At 39.0% G+C, this 7,881-nt stretch overlaps 1 protein-coding gene across 1 annotated transcript in view; it reads right to left on the reverse strand.

Moving 5' to 3' along the window:
* The window catches only part of PLCH1 (phospholipase C eta 1), a 126,036-nt gene extending 119,544 nt beyond the window's left edge, over positions 1 to 6,492 (reverse strand). The window contains exon 1 of the mRNA XM_075570521.1: positions 6,335 to 6,492. The gene's annotated coding sequence lies outside the window, so the exon portion shown is untranslated. The remainder of the gene's footprint in view (positions 1 to 6,334) is intronic.
* Positions 6,493 to 7,881: the final 1,389 nt, after the last annotated feature.

Consider the following 7,881-nt stretch of genomic DNA (forward strand, 5'->3'; position numbering starts at 1 on the left):
CAATGTACATTTTGATTGAAACACAGCAGGTGATTCAGGTTAGTTTGCTAGAAACTCACACTGCATAATACCAATTACACTCAAGGAGCTTGAACATAAGTCCATGATCAAGATGTTCCCCAATCCAACACATATGGTGCTGTCTGTGTCTGCAGTGATGAACTTACAGAAAAGTAATTAATCTCCTGAGCTCCAGTATTGCAAAAATCCTCTTTGTCTTGTGTGACTTCCAGTACTCACCTAGAAGCATTTTAAATATGGATTAAGAAACACAACACACAAGTTTGATGATGCATTAAACATGAGAATCTGCCCCCGGACCATAAACTGCAACTACAAAAATATCTTATAGGCTGCTGACTAACTTTGATATAATATCATGGACAGAATGTGTTATTTGATTATTATTTTTTACATGCAATGTACAGTATCTATAGACCAAACAGGAAAACAGGCAGCAACAGATCCAAAGCGCACTCTCCCGGGATCATAAAAAAGAGAAATTATACATAGTGCAAACTTGCTACCAATATTCACAAAAGTGTTCAAAATTAATTGCCCAGTCCCGTGGTATCAGAAAAATTCAGGAGTTCTCAAACATATGAAGGGTAGTGGTGTATGTAGCCTCGAGTCTTTTCTTTAGGACGTTTAAATATTCAAACTCCCAATGTTTATCTGGAGAAAAGAGATAAACAAGACATAGTGCAAAACAGTTTTATAAAATTAAAATGTACACTAGAGCAGTGGGCAACGCACTCACATGCTCCAGGAATATTAAAAGCGTGTAGACCACCTAGGGTCTGATAGCACACTGTCCTGGGTACTGACATTTTTTAAAGGCACGAGTCCCTGCTCCTTAGAGCTTACAATCTATTTTTTTTTTTGTGCCTGAGGCCCACGGAGATAAAGTGACTTGCTCAAGGTCACGCAGGCTCCTGTATTGTCATTGTTTTCAGATTCAGCACCATTGCTCACTGAGCGCTCCCTGCGCACAAACCCCACACATATTTATCAAGTAAGAGAAAGGGGCTCTAGAAGGAAAAGTAATTAGGTTTTCCTGGAAATCTAGTATTGCCTGCATTTATTTACACAAATGCATTCATGGTATTCTTGTCGTTTTCATAGTCTATTGTGGTCACAGAGTGATTGTATTGGAAGTTTTCTAATTATATTCTATGGTAAGAAATACTGTAGACAAAGTTTTGGCAGATTCTGAATACATGTATGTATGTATGTATGTATATGTGCTCATTTCCATGTAATTTTCCAGAATCCCTAGCTTCAGTGGAAGCACTGTATGCTAGGTGATAATGGCGAAAAGCAGGGTAGCAGACCTGTCTAAGACATGTGAATGTACTCACAAGTGTGTGTGTGTGTGTGTGTGTGTGATATCTGGACCAAATAACAGAAAGACTGACTAAGGATAGCTAAACTGACCAATGAATAAACTGGGGTGCATGCTGATAATCTAACTGCAGCCTCATATAAAACACTAATGTGATAAAAAAAAATATACACATCAAATAATCCTAATAGATAACAATAAAACACAATAATAATTAAATAAAATAGCTATAAATGTAATGGAAAAAAACCAGTCCACGAAACACAAACCTCCGGAGTCTTGCAGCCTGAGTATAAGGATCACCAGTCCCACAAAGATATCTGCAAAAAAAACCAAGAAGAAAACAGGCGCGCTCCTAGTGTGTTAATGTATAAAAAGTTTTTATCCGACAGGACAAATATAAAATGCGCACTCACAAACAGAGAAATTCTAAGAGCATGTATGAGATATACTCAATCGCCAACTGCAGCATGGATCCAGAACAAAGCGTCCTCAGGTGGAATGGTGCTTCTTTCACTACTCCCAGTAAACCAAAAAGTTACTTGATACACTGTAGACCGGATGAGACAAAGGGTATATGTCCCACAGGTACTCCTTCCCCGGCTACAAGCACACCTCCTCTGGTTAGTTCACGCTTGTATATCACCTCGCGGTGCAGGCCCAGGATGTCAGACCTGCCCTCTGCTGCTTCAAAATTCAAGCGACTCCAGTAAAACCACAAAAGCTGCTGCACTCGGCGATCCACAAACGCCCCACGCGTTTCGCCACGAATGACTAGGGGATTGATGCCGAAACGCGTAGGGCGTTTCAGAGCGGCGCATGCAGCAGTTGTTGTGGTTTTACTGCGCGCAAGCAAAGAAGGAGTCGCTTGAATTTTGAAGCAGCAGAGGGCAGGTCTGACATCCTGGGTATGCACGCGAGGTGATATACAAGCGGGAACTAACCTGAGGTGTGCTTGTAGCCGGGGAAGGAGTTCCTGTGGGACATATGCCCTTTGTCCCATCCGGTCTACAGAGTATCAAGTAACTTTTTGGTTTACTGGGAGTAGTGAAAGAAGCACCATTCCACCTGAGGACGCTTTGTTCTGGATCCATGCTGCAGTTGGCGATTGAGTATATCTCATACATGCCCTTATAATTTCTGTTTGTGAGTGCGCATTTTATATTTGTCCTGTCAGATAAAAACTATTTTTATATGTTAACACACTAGGAGCGCGCCTGTTTTCTTCTTGTTTTTTTGCAGATATATAGATATATATATATATATATATCTATATATATATATCTATAGATATATATAATGTGCTGCAAATGATATAGTCACAATGGACTTCATTCCTTAGCTCTTGGCTGTGTAGCAAGTGGCAACATACCAAACATCATTGCCACTATCATGCACAAAATATCCACTGTGGATCAGAGTGAAAAAGCTAAACATGGTCCGTCTTTGATGGGCTTACTTAGTTTGTGAAGATCAAAGTTTTATTCGTTTTAAATAGTATATAGCAACTGGCAATAAAAGCAATTTCAATTTATCAGCAAGGTAAATCAAGGTTATTGAAAATAAAGTCAAATCTAAAATAATGAATACATTGTAACACATTTTCAAACACGGCTATATTACAGAGGCTCATTGTGGATTTATTTAATATCTGTAAATGAGAAAACAAGACTTTAAGTAGCTATTTTCAGAGTGAAGTAATCTCTTTATCATGCAGTGATAAGTTCTGCACTAGTAGGTTAGGACAAACAGTCTCTGTTGGATTTATTAAAGCTTAAAATGTAAACTGTGTTTCTGCATCTTATACAATCTGATCTGTGTCATAACTTTGGTTAAAATTTATTCATTTTCAGAGAAGCGCCCAAGAAAAAGTTGGTATCTTGAATTTGTGAATGAATTGACCACGTGCATTAAAACAGTCAAGGGAACTTAGAACAAGAGACCAGTTGAGAATTATCCAGGATAACATTTTCCTGCTCCACCTTTAACCAGCACTTACAATTTCAGGTTTGGCAGCATTTGTAACTGGGGTCTGATTGTGGGAGGGAAGGGGGGGTGGGCATCAGGACAGATGCTGCACTTTACAATACATAGTGATGCTGTCATTCCTGAAACAGACATCAACCGTGCATCAATCATGCTCTACTGCTTATTCCATGAATAACTGTTAAGCCCATCTTTACAGCGCCTGCAATACCACACTTTGCTTATAGTGCCTGGCGACGTCGCTCCGAAACAAATACATTGACTCCGTCGCAAGCGCTTATAGTAAGCGCGACGGCGATTGAGCGACGGAGCAACGTCCTAACCAAAATTTTTTTGTTCTTGTAGCCCAAACTCAGAGAGACAAGGGGGTCTTAGTTATTGAAGGTTCATATGATGTCTGGAAGTTTAGCATCCCTTAGTAAACAGGGCCCAAAGTGTCCAAAGTTCTCAAACATATCAAATGGTGTGGTACAATTCCATTTACATAGAAAGCGTATTGGAGCACTTCTGTGTATTCAAGCATACTGGTAAACAGTTTTACAAATAGCAGGGCTCCAGAGTCCTGGACAGACCTGCAGTTGTCCTTTGTGCAACATGGATGGTAGAGAAGAAAGGAGTAGGCACTTTGGAATTGTTCCATTTAAAGACGTATTATGCCATAGAAAGAAACGATGTTTCGGCTGTCAACACAGCCCCTCTCAAGGATATGACTGTGGTACAAGTCCTACCATAGCCATCAGTCTGAGAGAAGAGAGGAAAGAGACTTTCATAAAGTCATGTAAAGAAGATACAAGTAGGAAGTACTTCCAGAGAAAAGGCTGAAGAACAAGACATCGTGCTGTAACGTTTAAGCGTTGAAGATTGAGAAGAAATATGAGAAAAGGTGGTGGATGCATTGAGCACAAAGTGGTTGGGGCAATGATGATGGTGAATGGATTTAAAAAAATGCACATTACAAGAATTAGGTCAAGGACAGAAAATCTAATGAGAGTTTATGTAGGCACCATGGTCTGACCTTAGAGTGTATATGAAAATAATGGGTAAGCGAAGTGGCTTCTATGTGTCATCAAGTAGGTTAATTATTATCTCCTTAATTAGCCACTGTTCCTCTTGTTACATTTTAGCCTTGAAAAACTAAAAGTGATGTGGCGAAAATAGTCTGGAACAATGTGTATTTTAAATGGTATTCTCTTCTGGACAAAGACTGTTTTTGTGAGTTAAGGTGCATTTGTGTAATTATAGTTCCCTGTTGTATAGTTGTGAAGTGGGTTCTATTAAGCACCACATACATGGTTGGGCTATAAAGTAAAACTATGCATATATATACATGTTCACTCTTTTATACTCAAAAGGAGACAAACCAATTTAACAAATAAGGAGCTTGCGAAATGTAGACAAGAACAGGGGAATTTGGTTTGGGGATCAAAAATGTGAATCTTTCCAATGTCAGGCACGTTAACAATGTGTTGTGGTTGAATGCTTAATCCAATTCAAGTGAACCTTTTGTTCCTCCCTCAAAACGACACTCGCTGTGAATCCCTCCTGCATCAAACTGTTCTGCTTTGTTTACCCTCCTCCCAAAAACTTTTTTTAACTATTGCATTTAATTGTCCTACACTCCTAGGCAAACCTACCAAAGCCAATAGTAGCATATGCCATTGAGATTTAGGAAATTGTTGAAGGGAGCATGAACTTTACAAACATTAAACAATCTATTGCTGTAATCGTGACTAATGCTTTAAAAATCCATTCCCATAAATAAAAAATAAAGGCATTTTAATGGAAATTGTTGACCCTTCTGCGCCATTGTTTAATAATGTATTATGTAGCAATACAGTACACCCTTGTTCCACACAAGGGAGTTGAGCTTCAGTCATTTGATTCTTCCTTGTACAGATAGAACATTGTGGAATATATATATATACATATATATATACACACACATATATACACACACACACACACACACACACACATATATATATATATACACACACATACACACACACACACACACATATATATGTGCATGTACACAAACATAAATGTTAACACAAAAATCTGTATTTCAAAGTGTTGTGGATACCTGAAATCAGTAAACAAAGAGCAGAAGTTTAAGAGGGCACTGTTTCAAGAGTAAACAAGAGATGTTGACCCAAAGCTAGCCTGACACATTTAGAAAACACATTATACTTCACTGAGGACAGCAAACAAAACATTATTCCCAGATCCTGAAAAACAAGTTTATAATAAACTCTATATTAAATACAAACGGTATTACTTAAAATCTAAAATCCACTTAAAGCTGTAATTCTTCAGATAGAAATGTTCCACGAAACTTCCTATCCAGTAAAAAAAAAAATGTTGTACTTGAAAGCACACATAGGAATGCATTACTAATGTTAATGCCCATCGAGTTATGCTGGTTGATTTACATATGTTAAAAGATAGTGTGTGTGTGTGTGTGTGTGTATATATATATATATATATATATATATATATCAGTATTTATAGGTAGTGTATAACAGAATATAGGGAATTATGGTACAACGTGAATAAATGGATCAAATGTAAAAGACAAAATGAGTCAGTTACATGGACCGTACAATCTAATTATACTGTACAATGAATTATACATCACTCACACCTAATAAGTCACATGAAATATCTATTTTCAAAGTGCAACAGTACATGCACTATCACTCAATCACTAACTGTACAATCACATCACTGACTACAAGCACATGCAATGAGTGACTGCACAAGCACATGCACAATCAGTGACTGTACAAGCACGATCACTGACTATACAATCACATCACTGACTACAAGCACATGAAATGAGTGACTGCACAAGCACGATCACTGACTATACAAGCACATGCACAATCACTGACTGTACAGAACGTGAGGTAATATAAGTGAGTGTGATCAGACCTCACTATAGCCCTGTACCAATCAGTAGTACTCCACCGGGCTGTACTCTATGGGAACACACCTTACCTGCGTTCTTCAGGCTGCAGGGTACGTCCTAGATCTGTCCTCTTCTTGTACAGTTTCCCTTGGCAGATTCGGAGTACATCTCCCGCTGCTCTCCACTGACTGCTAATGCTAAAGTGCCGCCACAAGCACACTCACAGTTTAAACCCAAGGAGCCAGTAGTGACGGAGCGCAAGACCCGGAGCTGGAGTCCACGGGCTGGAAGCAGGAGTGCCCTGCAGCCCAGCCACTGCATACTGAGCTGTGCAGCTAGATGCATGTTGCAGATCCCATGAGGAAAAGTCAGTAGTTTGCAGGAATTGGCATTAGATTGGGGAATTTCAAATGTGCAGGTCCTTAAAAAGATAGTTATTTATTTTCAATGTTGTTATGTTTTTACTGTGACACTTTTATTATTATTTTATAGTTTCTATTATATCTACATTTCTTTTGATGTAGAACGCACTTTGCAGTAAATTACATTTTGAACCTTTTTAATAAAATGTGTATACTTTAAATTAGAAGAATTTAAATAAACAATAAAACATTACGTTTTTTTTATTGCCTTCTTCTGGATCAATATACTCTAAGTACAAATATCGGATAAAGTATCTGTCGTCTAAACCAGGGGTGCAAGATTTTTCAGGAGGAGGAGGCGCGATGCAGAGGCCCCACGCTCTTCCCCCAAGGCATTTAAATGCATGCCGGGGGATCGCGTGAGGCCTCTACAACATCCTGCGACGCATCGCCATGGTAACGCGGCATCAAACTACGCCAAAGACAAGCTAAGGAGGCGCAACGAGGGAAGGGGAGCCTGCAGGGGGCGCAGCGGGGAAGGTTTGCACTCCCCTGGTCTAAACATTGCTGATATGTTCTGCTTTTCATTGACTACAACTGGGCACAAAATAAGTTCTGGTGTAAAAAAAGTGACAAAAACCTACACGGTACAGCAAAGAAAAATAGCACTTGTGTGCACATTCACATGTCTCAGACACATTTACAACCCTGCTTTTCACCATTACCTCAGCATACAGTGCTTCCACTGCAGCCAAGGATTCTGGGTAATGACATGCAAGTGGACACTCGTGTGTCACTTTTTGCTTCTCGCCCATTTTAACATGGATGCTTATAAGCATATGCCTGCCGTATTACATAGGTTTTTCAGTGGCCACACCGAAAAGAAAAAGAAATACTGAAGAATTAAAAAATGTGTTTTTATTTTTTTTGCTTTCATGGCGATTTAATGTTTCTAATGTAGCCAATTACAATGAATTGTAAGCAAAGTTGTAAGATTGCTTCCATATCAAGGATGAATGACTAAGAATCTAGAAAGATGAAGGGGGTCCTGTGCCTTTAAACTCTGTTGTCTTTTCAGAAGTTCCTTATCTAGGTCACTGTTTATCTCATTACCAAATGGACAATATAGCTATGTGTTAAAAACATGGTATCTGTTCCTTTATCCACTCCCCCCAAATCCCATTTGCTCCTCACACTCCAGTAGATGGATATAGATTTATCTGATTGTAACAAAGCAGCAAAGTCACATCAGTTCACAGTTGTAATTAAATACT

This window comes from Ascaphus truei, chromosome 14, assembly GCF_040206685.1.
Source record: "Ascaphus truei isolate aAscTru1 chromosome 14, aAscTru1.hap1, whole genome shotgun sequence".
NCBI classification, from domain to species: Eukaryota; Metazoa; Chordata; class Amphibia; order Anura; family Ascaphidae; genus Ascaphus; species Ascaphus truei.